The sequence below is a fragment of the Taeniopygia guttata genome, chromosome 3, assembly GCF_048771995.1.
Source record: "Taeniopygia guttata chromosome 3, bTaeGut7.mat, whole genome shotgun sequence".
Taxonomy (NCBI): domain Eukaryota; kingdom Metazoa; phylum Chordata; class Aves; order Passeriformes; family Estrildidae; genus Taeniopygia; species Taeniopygia guttata.
Window position 1 is genome coordinate 99301094 of NC_133027.1, and position 16407 is coordinate 99317500.

General features: G+C 40.2%; 1 protein-coding gene across 2 annotated transcripts in view; it reads right to left on the reverse strand.

Annotated features, from left to right (window-relative positions):
• Positions 1-15105: 15105 nt before the first annotated feature.
• The window catches only part of CAMKMT (calmodulin-lysine N-methyltransferase), a 209694-nt gene continuing 208392 nt past the window's right edge, over positions 15106-16407 (reverse strand). For both annotated transcript variants that reach the window (XM_030269003.4, XM_072927510.1), the window contains one exon: positions 15106-16407. This exon is cut by the window's right edge and continues 151 nt beyond it. The gene's annotated coding sequence lies outside the window, so the exon portion shown is untranslated.

Below are 16407 nucleotides of genomic sequence, written 5' to 3' on the forward strand. Positions count from 1 at the left end.
ATGATTGTAAACCAAGTAATGGCAATCATGACCTGATCTTCAGTTTTAGTTATCACAGCTAACTCATATAGGAAACAAATTACTTATTAACAAAACATATGAATCTGAAAGTTAAGAATTAAAAAAAGGCACCATAAAAATGGGAATTTATTCCAATAATTTTTGTGGATCCTTCCAAAACAGTGAGAACTGTATTTATCAGTTAAATGTGTAGTATGAGAAACAGCAAGTGCTTGAAGCATGTGACAGAAAACCAGGAACTCCTAAACCAACTTTCACCAACAACTGGTATTGTCCTATCCTGTTTTTTTTGAATGTAAAAGCAAAATTTTTCTCCCAAGTCAGCCAGTTTTGCCCAGGCCAGATCCATGAAGCATTGGCTTCATGAAATTCTTTGGTTCCTCTACCAAAATCCTTCTGGACCTCCAGGGCCATGCAAAGTCCTCAGTGGAATGTGAGGGCAGGCAGAAGGTTTTCTGTTCCTGGGGAGACGTGCTTTGTTAAAACATGTGTTTCATTACAGAACATGAATGACATTGAGGCTGTGCAGTGTTACAGCTTTTGCCAGTATTTGAATCCTTCCCACCTTTTCACCGGGAATTAACTCCACTATTACTATTTATTGTGAACTTCAGTGACTGAGGTTTGGAAATTGCCCAAAATCTGCAGCGCAAACCAGCATCCAAAAGCCAGAAGAAAAGGAGGAAGGCAGAGGCGTGGAGGCAAGTGTCAAGCTAGTTTTGCAGAGCAAATAGAGTATTATCCTTTTGTTTAAGGCTTTTTATCTGCTATGTGATACTTTGCTTGGAGGAGCAGCGCATACTAAGAGCTTTCCTGCGCACCCCACTGTCCTTGATTGCTTTACTGTTCTCAGTGCAGATTTATTAAATTTTGAATTAACATGTGTTAAGGAGGTTGATTTTGTTTGCTCTGCCACATAACTTACTTTCCTAAACACTTAGTAATAGCAGCAGTTAATCTATTGACCAATGGCTTAAGCAGCAGGTGGCTTTAAGACCAATGGGCCAGTCCTGACAAGGCCCACAGAAATTCCTAAGGCCTCTTTGTTACCTGGGCTGGAATAGAGAAACTACTTGTTTGGAAAATGTTTCTCCTCCCACAAAACATCTTCAGTATTAAGGGTCTTTTGTTAGCAGAAGGCTGAAGAGGGGGATTATGAAGGATAGTCTGTCACACAAATTGTTTCTTCTTAGACATATAATGCAACCTGCATTAAAAGTTTACAAACTAATCTAATGAAATTATCATTCAAACGAAGCATGTCTCCGAACATTAAATTGATGCCCTGACCTGCCGTGTAGTTTCCTCACTGGAAATCTCAAGATTGCTGTTGCTATTTTTTCTAAAAAGATTTTTTTCTAAAAAGCCCTCAGCACTGCTCTGTTTGAAACAGGAACCCAGATAATCTGCAAGGGCTCATTTTCTTAGGAAACCCAGGCAGTAAAACATTAACAATTAAATTAGTTCCCGTGTCTTAAGGAATCCGGAGTTAACTGTGTGTCATCTGGGTCATTATAGCCTCTCCCTGCTGTGGCATGCAAATCCACTTCAGGAAAGGTGTTTTTTTTTTCAAATTTGTTATTAAATTATTTAGTCAAAGTCAGCAGCAGCTTCAGCAACTGCAACTTGCAGTTCTGTACCCTTTCAGACTATGTTGACTTAGCCAAAGGCAGTATTCAGCTGTGACTTTCTTTAAGGAGAATTTTACAGTGTGTGGTGGGGAGTCATCTCTCTCCAAAAAGTGTCCATGCTTGAACAGAAAGGACAGTGGCAGTTCCACTGCAGTAAAGAAATGGTGTTTGGGAGGGTAAATGGACCCTGTGGGGTAGCTTTTATTTTGCCTGCCAAGCTTTCTGTGTTGTCCTGTTACAAGTCAGGAAAACTATAACTCCATGTGGTCTGAATCTGCACATGGTATGTGTACATGAACAAGATGTATAGACATACCTGTATTTGAATACACACATAGACACACACATATATACACTCTGACTCCAGAACTACAAATACAATCCTCTATTCTCTGTATCATAAATAACAGTTGCAAACAGCTGCCCTGCAGCATATAAAGAAATAGGAATAAAAGAAGCCAAGTCACAAAATATTCTGTAGCCTGATTTCCATTTGCTGAGGTTTCTTCATCACTTGAATTGTGTGTCGATCTATATGCTACATACAGATGTCCATATTATGTATCTATATCTGTATATATATATATATATATATGCACTTATATGCAACTTCTATTTAAGACCTTTATATTTTGGGGATCTTGATATCATCTGGCGATGAGATCCAGTAGCACCACTAGGTGCTACTGTAATACAACTAATTAATATTATTTTTACTGCTAATAATAACAGCAGTGTTTACTTTTAGCATGTTCTCACTCTTGCCAACATATGTTTCTATATTCTTTAATTTTCTGATTCTTTGCAGCACAAATGCTAAGAGGTATTCTAATTAACTGCTCAACATCGACTTTCATTTAGTTTTTCTCTCAAACTTATTTATTAGGCTTTGGTTATCAGTGGGAGAGTTTCTAGCACTGAGACTGCCAGGATTTACTCTAAGCCTCTTAGTCTGATGTTTCCATGGCCCTGGCTCTCTCTGTAGAGAAGCTAAGAAAACCATACATACAGATTTGGCCCCCTTTATTTCAAGTCATCTAGAGCAGATGTGAGTTTCTTTTTCTTCAAGGTGAGTGGCGGGGGGGAGGTGGGAGGTGGGGGATGGAAAGAAAGGCACCTGATTATTACATAAGCTGGGGAAAATGCTGATTTTTGGCCAGAGCTTGTGGAGCACTAGTGAAGATTTACATTGTCTGAGACTGCATACCTGGATTCCAACATATTTTCAGGGTATTTCTCTGAAGCACTGAATTCCCATCAGTAACAACAGGAACACCTTTGTCTGATTTCCACACCAAAGGCTTCCCCAGAGATCTACAGCCAAAGCAAGCTGGTAAATGTAGGAAGGCATTCCCTCTGTGGCTGTCCCCCAGGTCCCCAGTGCTCCTCCAACCTCTGATCTGCGTAGCACACCCTCTTTAGTCCTGCATCTGCAAGAAAGGGGCTGTTCCCAGTCTCCCTCCCTGTTACCCCATCTAGTACTCAGTGCTCTCTTTTCTCTTTATTGGTTTGCTTCTTCCTCTTTTTCTCCCTTTCCTTTTCTCTTGCTGCCTGTCTTCTTTCCTCCCTTCTTTCCTTTTCTCTCTCTGCTTTTAAAAAATATTTTCTAAGAGGTGAGATCTCCCCTCACTAACTCAACACCTAATTAGAGCAGTGAAAATTAGCTGCATTCACTCTGGCTTTAGTCCTGGCAAGAGTGTTAGAGAATTGGCCCACTTTTCAAGGTGCCAAATTGAAGGCTGAATCCAGGTGTGGTCAGAGGCAAGGGGATTATTTTCCTCCCATGGGGTGCAAACAAAGGCCTGTGCTAGGGCTAGATGGGGTGGGGACAATGTTGCCCACAGGAGGGCTAAATGCTGCTGACATTTGAGCCCTCAGCACACTCAGCACCAGGCTGGGTCACAGCTTCCACAGCCTGAGGAGCTGTGTCACAGGGATGGCAGCAAGGGAGGGCTCTGTGTTCCATGGCAAGGACAGAAGGAAGGGTGGAGAATCCTAAAGGTATGGCAAGTCCCAGGAAGAAGTGGGTACTGATGAGTTTGGGAGATAAAACCACAGTATTTGTTGCAGGTTTTCCATACTCTCCAGCAGCATCCTAAGTCCTGTTGTGTTCTCAAATCTTTATGTTATCCAGCTATCTAAGTGCCAGTGGACAGCAGGGGTGTAAAACAGGTCATACTTCATCTGATGGAACAAAGCTTGCTGGTTGACTGAAAAGTCAGAAGGTGCAGGTCAGTGTAGATAACCTCACTTCTATTATCCTATCAAAAGGAGAAGATGTAGCCTTCCTCACTACCCTTGAAGAGTACAAGCATTGACTGAGGAAGCAGCAAAGTTAGAATCTCAGAGGATGTCTGCATGTTGCCAGTTTTACTTCAGAAAAAATAATCTCTTGAGTAGAGCTCTACCACATCCTGTAAATTGTTGTTGCCTGTGCATCACCATCCTGTATTCCCTCTGCATCCTGGGATGCAGAGCATAGAGCACAGAGTCCTTGAGGAATGAAAGAAGCTGGGAAACAGAGGTGGATCAGACCACCTGAAAATCAAATATCACAACTATAACCAGGAAGAAAAATGAGGAAATATAACACCTGATACTATTCTGCTCTGATTTTTCATATAATGTTTGACACCATGGCCTGGACTGGGGAGCTTCAGACCTTCCTAGATCCTGTAGGAAAGAAAGCAAACCATCTGTTTTTAATGTTAGAAGTGCAGAAACTTCAAACAAAATTTGTATTTTTTGCTGTTTTGCTTTCCCTAATGTAATAAAACCAATTAGTGAAGCTTCAGAAGGGACAGGCCTGTGTGGAATGCCCCATTGCAATTATTCTGTGGAGAACAGGGGCCAAACATTATTTCCACTGCCGCATGTCTGTATCTTTACTGTTATTTCTTTAGGGTAGGCTATATATGAAATAGTAACAAACAACCCTTTATTCTTCCCTCCAGACCCCTCAAATTTGGCTATGCTTTGCAGTTCATCTTTGCAATGAAGCCCTACCCCACTATAGTTCTTTCAAAGGGTCATAGGGAATTACAGCAAAGTGGTATAGAAAGGTAAAGATGTCAAGTGAGTCATATTAGCAGAAAAAGACTGCACAGTAGGTCAAGGTGTGGGCAACAGCAGGGAGATTTTTGTTAAGATAACGTTAGTCCCAGTGGTAGTGACTTCCTTTGTAATCCATAGCTGCCCTGAGAGAATTGCCTCTATTCTCATGGAGTCACAGGGCCCTGCAAGAAGGTTCTATTGAGTCTCAATGCAATAGACACATCAATTACTTGTAGAAATAAACTTTTACTGTATCAGCAGCATGAATGGGCTCTGGTGTATTGCTTTGTAATGATTCACATTTTCAGGCTGGTTTTAAGAAAATTATCAGAGCCCCTTTTAAAAGCTAAATTGAGGTTTGTACAGTTGTGTTTTCCTTTAGGAAGGGTAAAGGGGCAGAAGTTTCTGAATTATATCCCAGCTAAACCAGCAGAGAAAAAGGGCTGGTCCAGCACAGGAGAATCCACAGACATTGTTTATGTCTCTGTTGCACACAAACTCAAGAGCAGCTTGGGAGGATGTAAGTTCAAACACAGGCTAGAAGCAACCTTCAGGGAGCAGAGAGCAGGTTCAGGCTGGCAGTCCTGATTAGCACAGGTCTATGGCATAAAGAACAGACTCATGGCCTTCCACACATCCCATCTAAGAATGCAGCAAAAACCCCTGGTCATCAGGTCCCAAAGCTACCCACTGGAGGATTTGGATTTACAAGCAGCCTAGCCTTAGGCTACTCCTCCCTGAGAGAAAGCTCATAGAGGCCAAGACTGGACATTTGCACACAAACCATAGGACTTTCACGGGCCACAGTGTAGATGGCCAGAGCCAGGACAGGAAGCACAAATACCTTGAGTGTATCCTTTGGCTTAGCACACCGAGGCCAACATAGATAAAGCCATGTTGTGCCCGAGCTTGCAGTCATCTTGCAGTTTAAAGTACCATAGACATCCCTCATAGAAGCACAAGTGTTTTGAACTGTCACTGCAGGGCTATTTGCCTTTGGAAGTCAGATTTTAAAAGAAATCTGGGTATATACCAGTTCCTGTGCTTTAAGCATAGAAGATGCATTGCAGAGTACTATATTGCTACATCAATATTTTTAAAATGACATTTCTTTCCTCCTTTGAAAGAACTTTTACAACACTTCATGAAAAGCTCAGATTTCTGATATATTCTGATATATCTCCATGTTCCCTACACTGAAAATATACCCATATTCAGCATATTAAATTTATTCTTATTTCCATACTATGAGAAGATAATAAATCAGCAAAGAGGAATACTAACAACCATTTAGAACTTATGAGATTTTTAAAGTATCCTTTTTTCCCCAAAGTTCTGGTGCATATGGACTCACCATAACTGTCCCATAGCTCATAAAATGTGCACTACATCACATTTTTGATAGAAGTCAGCAGGAACAAAGCTACTGAAATGGATGAATAAACAAATTGTTGTTAAGGCTACACACATCAGCCTCTAAATAGCAGTAGAAAAATGTGCTGTGCTTCTGCAACTCCAATTATCTGCTTGTACAATGATCGGAACTGTTCATGCAAGTGTTCATTTCAGCTTGACCCTGTTTGGCACAGGTGGGAAGCACTGTGTGTTGGAGTAGCAGGTAAAATGGCTGGTGGCTCTGGGACAGGGGAATCCCATCCAGCAGCAGGAACAGCACTGCTGTATGGTGATAAAATGCCCCCTGATTACTGGCAAGAGTGGTTACCTAGGGAAAACACATTCCTAGTCACCTCATCAGCATGAGGCAGATCACTCTGAAGGCAGAACCACAGGTTAAGTACAATCATATGCTGCCTTTACAGCGTTTTCTTGAGTCCAGGCAAGCCAACACACCATGAGGTGAGCCCTTCCAGCACTCAGCATTCCCTGCCTCTCCTTCACCTTCTGTCTTTCCTGGTGAGCGCCCATGGCACATCCCACAGATGCACTACAACACAAATGGGAGCCCACACTTGGGCTCCTCAGCATACACGGGTCTGTGGTCTGCAAACTCCTGTGCCTGTGGTTAGTGGGAACTGGAAAGTTTGGAAATGGAACCGATTCTGTTCCTCTGGAGAAGTTTTTAAGGTGCTCAGTCTTACCTGCATCCCCGCTGTGGCTGTGCTGCTCTGCAGGGTCTGTGTTCTGCTGCCTCACCAAGCTCTGTGCCTGGCAGGATCATCCAGTGTCCTGTGACGAATCCACCTGGAACTGCTTTGCTCTCACTCCTTGGTTTTGGGCACAAGGGTGGCCTTCTTAATGGCATGACCTGACAGGACGTGTCCTCCCCATGCTTTAAGTAGCATACTCAGCCCTTCAGGCCCTGGACAAAAGCCCCCAACCCTTGTCACCTCAGTGTGGAGGGCCAGGGTGGGATGCTGCCTATGCTTTGCAATCCTTATTCCTGTAAAGGGCTTAGAACAAAGAAAAGAGCAGGCCAAAAACGATCTGAAAAGGGCTAAGGTTCAGCAATAGGCATTCTTTCTGCCCATCATTTTTTGGCAGCAATTTCTACCCAGTGGCAATATTCCTCTGTTTTGCTCACAGCTGAAAATAACTATGAAAGTGCTTTGAAAAGGCTGCCTTTTAACTGAGCTTAACACCTTTCCAAATGATTTTTGTCATGGTGAACACCTCCCTCTCAGATGAGAATTTCATCTTTTCCCTCCCATTTCTTTCTTGCGCAGCCTATAAAACACTGTAAAATATGGCTCACTGTTTCTGGGCTCTCCCATGCCCTTTATTTCTATAATAGACTCTTTCCCCACGTGTTTGCTAATATTTCTACCTCACTACATAAGCTGGCAGATTCCCAGAGTGTTGGTGCCTGTAACATGATCCCTTTTTGTTCCCCATGCAGTTATCTGGCAGCACCTTGTCTGCAGGGTGGGCACAGAAAAGCACAGATGCACCTCACCTGGCACAAGCTGCTGTAGAGCCATGACAAAACCACCTGCCCTTTCTGCAGTAATGTGCCAAGCTGCTGCTGTTCCCTGCACCGGGAATGCAAGGTTAAATCACCACTTTGCTTCCTGTTGTGTCACTGCTTTAACTGTTTGCATCAATTATTGAACACGCTCACACAGTACCAATGCCTTCGCTGTGATCCACGCCACACGAAGCTTTATGTGCGCTCTTCATCCCTAAATCTTCCAATAGCCTGCAGACTTGTGGAAGTACTTGTCTCAAAAGCTGGCCCAAACAATTCCTGCAGATTTCTGGTGAGATCAGAAAGAGTTAACCTCGAGCCACCTGTGCTAAGGATCTTCCCCAGCTCCTGGAATGCAGCATAGCAGCAGGAACACTAAAACAGTATGAAGATGTAGGAGTGTCCATCAGTGCTCCCTTCAAACAAATAAACAGCTTTTTCTTCTGTAGAAATTTGACAAAGAAATGTGACATGTTTTCTTCAGTGCTCTTACCTGATCCCTTGAAAATGAGCAGCTTGCTGCTGAAATGCATTAGAAGAAGGGAAATGCCGAATTAAAATACTTCTTGTACATCCTACATTCCTGTCTGTATTTCATAACATCTGCTGAGAAATCCAATGCCAGTATCATCCATCAGAAAGAACGATAACCTCTTCAGGGAATTTCAGATGATACCTGATGATGAAAAATATGCAGAGTATGCCAACATCTAGCACAAAAATTAACTGTGATGGATGGTTAAAGGTCTGCTATTTAAGAACTGTCTTTGAGTGAAACTTGCATTATAAATACATTTCTGCCTATCATAGAGCCTTTCTATGTGTGTTACTTCACTTCTTTGCCTCAGTTTCCCACATGGGAAAAGGTCAACTATTGCATCAGCTGATGATGTTATGTAAGCAATGACTCTAAAAAGATTATTGAATGTACAAAGTTCACATTAGCCTTGCTTAAGAGATAACTATCAATATTATGAATTCAACCATGAGTTTTTACCCTGGAAATACTGTTTTCATGTACATTTTATTTGTTGTTTACATTTAAAACTTCCTTAGAAATGAAGAGTATCAGAAAAATGAAACATCTTTTTGCAGTGAAAATCTCATTTTGCTAATTTGCTTCCCAGAGGAAACAACTCCAGAATTAGACTAATAATTGTGGCTACTGTCTTCTCATTCCAAGTAACTTGGAGGCTGATGTGGTTTGTGATAGCAACTTATACATTAAGGACTCTGATCCACACCCAAGAACCTCAAGGAGCTTCTGGCTGGATTCAAATGCTAATCTCTCAAAGGTTTCACAATTTATTTTTTAATGGTTCACTTCTGAGACATTCATCTAACACTTTGACTATTATGTTACCTGGATTAAAAAAGATGCTAATAAGAGTATTAGCCAGGTTCTTACACACAGAAAGCTTTTGCAATTACAATACCTCCTGAGTGACTCATTCAGGATCATGGGAAAAATAGAGCATTTCTGCTTTCCAGATCTGTTGTGTATTTTGGCTTTTTCTCCTTTTTTTAAAACCTCAAGAAGTGCTTAAAGTTCCTTGTTAAGAGATTTGAAAAATGTATAGTCCTTGTAAATTAAATACTACAAGTTCTTAGATGAGTGATCCCTAAACATTTATTATTCACAATAATACTATTTAATTCTAACTCACTGTAAGATTTATAGAAATTAAAAGACTTCATATTCATAAGAGTGATGAAAATATAATCTAGTTCATGAAACCTTTATATGCAACTTTATATTTCAGCAGTGTAGTTATCCCTGGCGCGCTCCAGGCTTCAGGAATGTGCCACCTCAGGGGCCGTGCCCTGAGCCTGTGCCAGGGCAAGAACGGGACTGGGTCCTGGCAGCCTGTGTGCCCAAGGGTCTCCCACTGAGACCCACTGCACCAGGGGAGCTTTGGGGTGCTGCCACGACCTTCCTAAAGCTACAAACACTTCACTTTTTGCTCCTCTGGCCACGCTGCCTCGACACAGCGAGGGACCACAAATGAACTCGGGACTGGGACACTTTCCTTACAAAGAGAGGAAGTTGCCGAAGGAAGAAGGTGGCCCTGCCATGGCAGAACTCACTTCCGTGCCTGCCAGCGGGCCACAGAGGCTGTTTCTTCACACAGGGATTTGAGGAGGAAATTTTTGTTATAATTACGTAGCTGCATTCCCCTCAGTGGGAGCCCCACGGAACTGGTGTTTCTCTACCTCATGTACACTGTTTATCAGAGCAAATCCGTACTGCTGGCATTTAAGTGTTACCTGTGAGTTGCGAGATCACTTTTGAAATAGAAATGGGAGGCGTTCCTTCTAAATTAATTTTCTTTTTTAACTACCAAAGGCACTGCACAGAAAGCTGCAGCAACTTCAGCAACTGTCTTGGTTGCACACCAAGGATTTCACTGAGAACATGTTAGAGGGAATCAGAAAGCAGAGAAAAGGTCACAAATAAGCACCTTAGGAACAATGAAAGCTTTTCTCCATGTAGCAGTGGGAGAGTTGCTAGAAAAACTGAAAAGGTATTAATCAGAAGTGGCTATAAATCCTCTGGAGTTTTGCTCTTATAAAACTCCTCAGAGAAAGTCTTGAAGGAAATGCAGGTCAAAGCCCAAAAAAGCTCTTGATCAGAGATTGCTGGAGGAAAATCTTCCCAGATGCCATTTAATAGGCAGCAATCACCCCAGGAGTGGGAAAGCCAAGTACGCTTGAAACATGGTTGCAGTTCCTAATAGGCCTTGTCACACTTAAGGCACTGCAAGCTCCATCCAACGAACAGCTGAAGCTGGCTGGCGATTCATAAAGCCAACAGTTTAAAGTTTATTATGATGAAAGCACTTAATGACAGCCATCGCTAGGGGCCCATCATTTATAAAGCTGTGCTGAGTATTAGACATGTAGCATGACCACCAATTTTATGTCACAATTGCTACCATAAAATGACCTTTGGTGATTTTTACTGCATGTGGTGGACAGCTCTTCTTTTACATTAGTGCTCTGTGGCTTTTCTTTGCAGACTATTATGCTGTCTAAAGCTTATTTGGCACTGTCGTGAGTCTCAACCCTTGTTATTACCCCGAAGGCCTGTCTAAAGGAAAACTCTCATGTTCTATTATAGCACTCCAATAATTTACAGATCTTACCATCCTTGGTTAGCGTCATAATTTAGTGCAGATATTCCTTCATTGTTACCACATTTAATAAAATCCCTCAGTTTCTATAGACTGCACTAAATTTTGTATCTGGGCCACTAAAATGCATATGCCTCTGTATTATGGAGACATGGATAAGGGGTTTTAATTTTTTTGTTGTCAGTTGAAAGGAAGTGGAAGCAATTGCTGTGAACAGTAGTTAACCTGGGAGAAATCTCCTTAAAGCCTTAGGTATAAATGCTAGACATCACACAAACACCAGACGTAATTTCAGTGCATAATGCACAAACATATATTTGCATGTGAACAATATTACTTAATTACCTTTCAAATTTTAGTCTGACTTTGTGTACTTAGGAAGTGTCTGAATATACCAGCACTTTACTGTCCTGATGTAAAGCATTACCAGTAAAGTGGTCTGTCCATGCTACAACACCTTTAAATTGTATATATAATTTTATAAATGATATAAAATCTGTTTCTCCTCCATGAAAAAACACACTAGCATTGCACACTGCAATCTTGAAAGGATTTAAAATATGTGATTTCTGCTAGTACCTACTGTATTGGGTTTTATATAAAGCTTTTTTCAATAAGGTAAATTGTTACATGACAAACTCATCTTCCACCATTATCATCTGCTGTTTGTGTTTAACAACAGGAGTCCTGGTCTAACAAAACTGTTGTAATGGCTGTACAAATTACTCAGCTGAAAGCTTTTCACCAAACCAAACAGTATTAATCAGCAGTTCTTATGAAGGTGCTAATTAAAAACAATTTTCTTCCTCAGTTTGCAATACTAAGCCATCTTCATTTGCACAGTTTCCAATATACAGCTACTGTATACACTCACACTTCAGGGCCTCTATTAACTATTGAATCTCCTATTACCTATTTTATTACATTCCTGTCTCCCAAGTTTCGAAGCTTGTTGACATTTCAGAAGTCACAGCATGATATGTTTAATCATTTAAAAAGTACATTAATTGGAGTCAGAGTCAGGAAAAAATAACAGGTCTTTTAGCATGCAGGCTCTGTCAGGGCACAGCGCAGTCTGAATGTTCAAATCCTTTCTGTGAGCATAACCCATCACCCAGGGGCAACATTTTACAACTGAAGGGAGATGATGCCTAATGCAGAGAACCATCATTTTTTTGCTTGTTTTTAATAAGCAATCTTCTACAAGTGACACTGTTTTGGTTATCTGCAGGGAAATGCATCCAAAAGAAAAGATACTTTCTGTTACCAAAGGCCTATCTCTCCTTTGCTGTCGTCAGCCACAACAGCTCTTTGTTTTTGGGGGCTTGGCATCTGTTGAGTTTAACCCAGATTCGAGGGTCAAGATGTTTCTTCTCAGGCTGTGGAATGCCATCTGGACTAACGCTTCTCGCATCTTCCCTCTACTTTCCACACACTGTACACACAAGAAGACAATGAAGATCCAATTCCGCTGTTGGACAGCCATGGAAAATATCCAGCTTTTACCCAGCCACAACAATATGCTGGGTTTTTTGGCAGCAAGCCAGCTGCTGACTAAGCAAGGAGTTGTAACAGGCTAAACCCTTTAAAAATGGGAAAGAAAAGTTAGGTTTGTTACATTCAGCTGTTGGAACAGAGGCCACAGGTTGGAGAGGGAGATGGATCTTGCAGAGGAGATATAGCAGTGGTTCTCACAAAATCTGGGGTCAGTTCTAGAGTGCATTGCCTGATCTCTAAATTGCTATAAGCAATGACGACAGCAACACTGGCTCTGTTCAGGTTCCCTCATATGAGGAATGGGCACCATGTGGAGGCTTACACGTTACTTATTCCTCCTTACTAACACATTCATCTGGAAATTTACTAAGTCATGTATTGACCTTCTTTTAGCTTTATGGGATTTTGAATGAGGGTGCCCTCATTTTGATTGCATTAACCAAGTGCTGTTGAATTGCAGATGAGAATCATATTGAAAATCAACTTTCAAAACAATCTTTCAAAAGATACTGGTGGGCTTACAACCAGTGTTGACTACCCATTTGTAGCAGTGGAGACACCACCTTAATCAGACTCAGGAAAATATAAAAAGTGAATAGAAAGATAGAAAGCAAAAATTGCCTCTTTGAGGAAATAACATGGGATGACCAGGCTGTGCAGAAAACATTGTAGACATAACCACCAATGCACGCTGTCCTAACACTTTCTCCCAGTTTCTCAAAACATTTCAAAACAGTTAAAGGAATTTGCAGTATGACATCACTGTCAAACTGCCTTAAAAAAGAAGAAACCCACAGAATGGAAAAAAACCCATTACAATCAAAGCTAAACTACATGTTTATAATTTCTCCTGTGAAAAAAACAATGACTAGGTTATTCCCCTCTTGCATTAGAGAGAGTGGGTAATAAAACAGTGTGCTGTTTGACTTGCATGTGTTGCTGCCTTTTTCCTCTTCCCCCGCCATATCAGCTGTGCCACCTGCCATATGAAGAGGAGTATCAAAAGCTCCACCCACTGCATCCTCTTTTGTTCAGGGAACAGTGAAGGAGAGTTGTAATGGAGATGTAACACTTGACAGACCGTTTGCAGCCAGGCTCAAGATATAAAGATGCTTTTTGTGGGGGGGAACAATTTTAATCCAGCTTTCCTCCTTGTGCAAACATGTAGCCACATGCAAAAGGTGAATGACTTGTCTAATAAGGATTTTGAAGCTGGACTGGTACCTGGGATTGCAAGTTCTCCTGCCTCATCACACACTCTTTTTTGTTTCAAATCAAATTTATTTCTTAAATGGAAAGCTTTTTCCCAATGATCTAGAATGCTATCAGCTGGGACTAGTTTGCAATTTTTAAGCAAGGCGTTTCCATATCTCACAGAAGGAAATGGAATACTTTCTTCTTGATCTTTCATAGCCTGAAGATTACTCAACTGTCAGTGGCACCAGGTGCATGAGGACTGGATGCCCACAAGAATATCATTCCTCTCTGCCTTTTTGCTCTGAGAAAGAAGACACAGCATTGCTGTAAGAATTACCAACATATGTGAAGGAAAATTTATATCAGTCTAACGTGTCCATTCTCAGTCAAGCCAGCATAGCTCTTGCAAGGTGTCATTCAACTTGAAATGCTTTACAAACACAAAGTAATTAAGCTCAATATTCTGTTACAGAACACTGTAAATTATATCATTAAAAATATACCAAGTATCAGAGACTAGTTAAAACACATGACATAAAAGGCTCTGATACATTTTATAAACATGATTTGACACACTGCCTAACATTTTCTTAGCAAAGATATTTGATGTATTAATAAACGCTGTATTGTTATTAAAATTTAAGTGCTCAGAAACAATTCAAATACCTACTAATGCAAGTGACTCAGAGATGTATCTAAAGAGAACACTCTTAGTGCCTCATGTAAATCCTGTACCTGTGACTTCTCAACATCCATTTTAAAACAAAAAAATCAAAAAGAGAACTTGTTTATGTACCTCTAAAAACGTGTACATGGACTAAACCTGCAAGCACTTATGTAGATTAGTAACTTTACTGCCTGTGGAGCTCCAATATGAGTTTACAGGATGAAGCCTAAATGCATCTTTGGTAAACAAGCCATCAATTACACACTTTAGGGATGGCAGCACCTGTGCAAAGCCTTCAACTCAATGCCAGTCACTAAAGAAATTAACTAAAAAGCAATTATCAGCTATGAATTTGAGTAGAACTGTTTTCTTCTTAGAGCTAAAACTGCAATTTTCAAATTCCATTGCCTTTATTTTTGGCAACTAACAATCTTTATTAGATCATTGTACAGCAGACACTCGGGTCCTTTCAAAAATAAAAGGTTCACAAATTTTAATATTGCACTATTTTCCACACTTTGTTTTGTGTGCTTTGTTGATTATGAAGATTTCCTTGTACATGCTTTTAGAGAAACAAAGGCACTGCTGTGTGGGACAAACAAAACAAAACTAATTACACCAAAGCCATCTTCACAGCAATTTCAAATTACTCCTAAATGCTTTTGATTTCTTACTGCACAAGTATTTTCCAACAGGAGTTTGAATATGAAACTCATACCAGCTATACTACTCAGTTCTAGGATAAATGGTTGGTTTGCATTGCCCCTGGTCTTTATCTAACACCGAGAATAGGCTGCTTTTTATCAAAAGAGGAATAAATTGCTGTTATTGTGATGTTAGCCCATCACTTGGCATTGCAATTCAAGTTTTTGTGCGAAAGAAATGTATGATCTAACTGCGACTTGACCTATGCCTTCTGAGATCCATCTAGGTGCTCTAATGGAGCATAAAAAGTACTGAATACAAGGACGTGCAAACTGGTAGTGAAGAAATTTATTTGGAATGAAGCAGAAGAGCAAGGGACTTTCAGGAGCTTGTGGTTTACATGCTGGCCAATGAATATGGAAGAATGTTTATTCAAATTTCAATTATTTTAATTAATATATTTCAGCAGGATTCTCTATACTTGCTTGCAGCTAGCATCTTCCTCTCTCAGTCATGGTCTCTGCCTCTCTCTTTTTTTCCAACATTTTAAAAGTGTTGTGGTTTAAAGACTGCTACTGAGAAGTCATTAAAACAGTCTGTTAAATTGTTAAGAAATCAGATACTGCTCCTGTTTCTTTGTAGGATTTTTGTCTTTTCCAGAACAAGAAAAATCACAATAGTTGTATATTAAATATAGGGGACACAATATATTACAATATAAACTAATTCAAGGGAGATAGTTTGATTACATTATAAAATCATTTAGTCCTTACAGTGTTTCTTGGAATTTATCAATAAAAGCATGTGTTTTTTTGAAAGCAATTTCTAGGATAGTAGTATTTAGATTTTAGTCCTGATAAAGACTCACTTTCCATTCATAGTCAGAACCTAAATGTGCTCTTCTTGTACCTAAACAGATAATAAGCACTCAGCACACTCCCCCTTCTTGACACAACACACTGAGACTAATCACACATAATTGGAGAGGAGGAGCAGAGGGGCTGGGCAGGCTATTGTGTCCAAAGGACAAATGGTCAGTTTATGAGGCTTTTGTCTGATGCATAATTTCTTATACATCTACAGGAGGAAAAGTCCTGCTGGAAAAAAACATACATACACACATATAGAAAAGGAGCTTTCAACACTAAAGCAAATGAGGACATTTCAATCATGGATAGAAAAATCAACAGTGGAATTAAAAAAAAAAAAAGACAGCAAAATACAAGCATTCAATAGGTGTAATTTAAGAAGATCTTCAGACAACTATTTCCTTACTAACTAAGTGTCAATGCATTCACTTCTTTATAACCAATTATCTAAGCCCACAAAGTATATTATCCATATATTTTCAAATATACCTCAAAATAGTATCTAAAGAGATCAGCAAAGTACATGCAAGTTTAAAGGCACAAAATAGAAGAAAGCCAGCTCTACACTTTGTTAATGCATACATGTGAAGCCTGATCAGTTTAAGGCTGGAATATAATTCACAAAATAACATCTGAAATTATAAAAAAAAAGATGTCTCAATGTTTATACTCTGCAAAATGAGCCACAATATCTTTCTCAGCATTTAGATTAGAAATATTTCTTCAATGATGATTCAGGAACATAAATGGGGGGAAATTAACATTC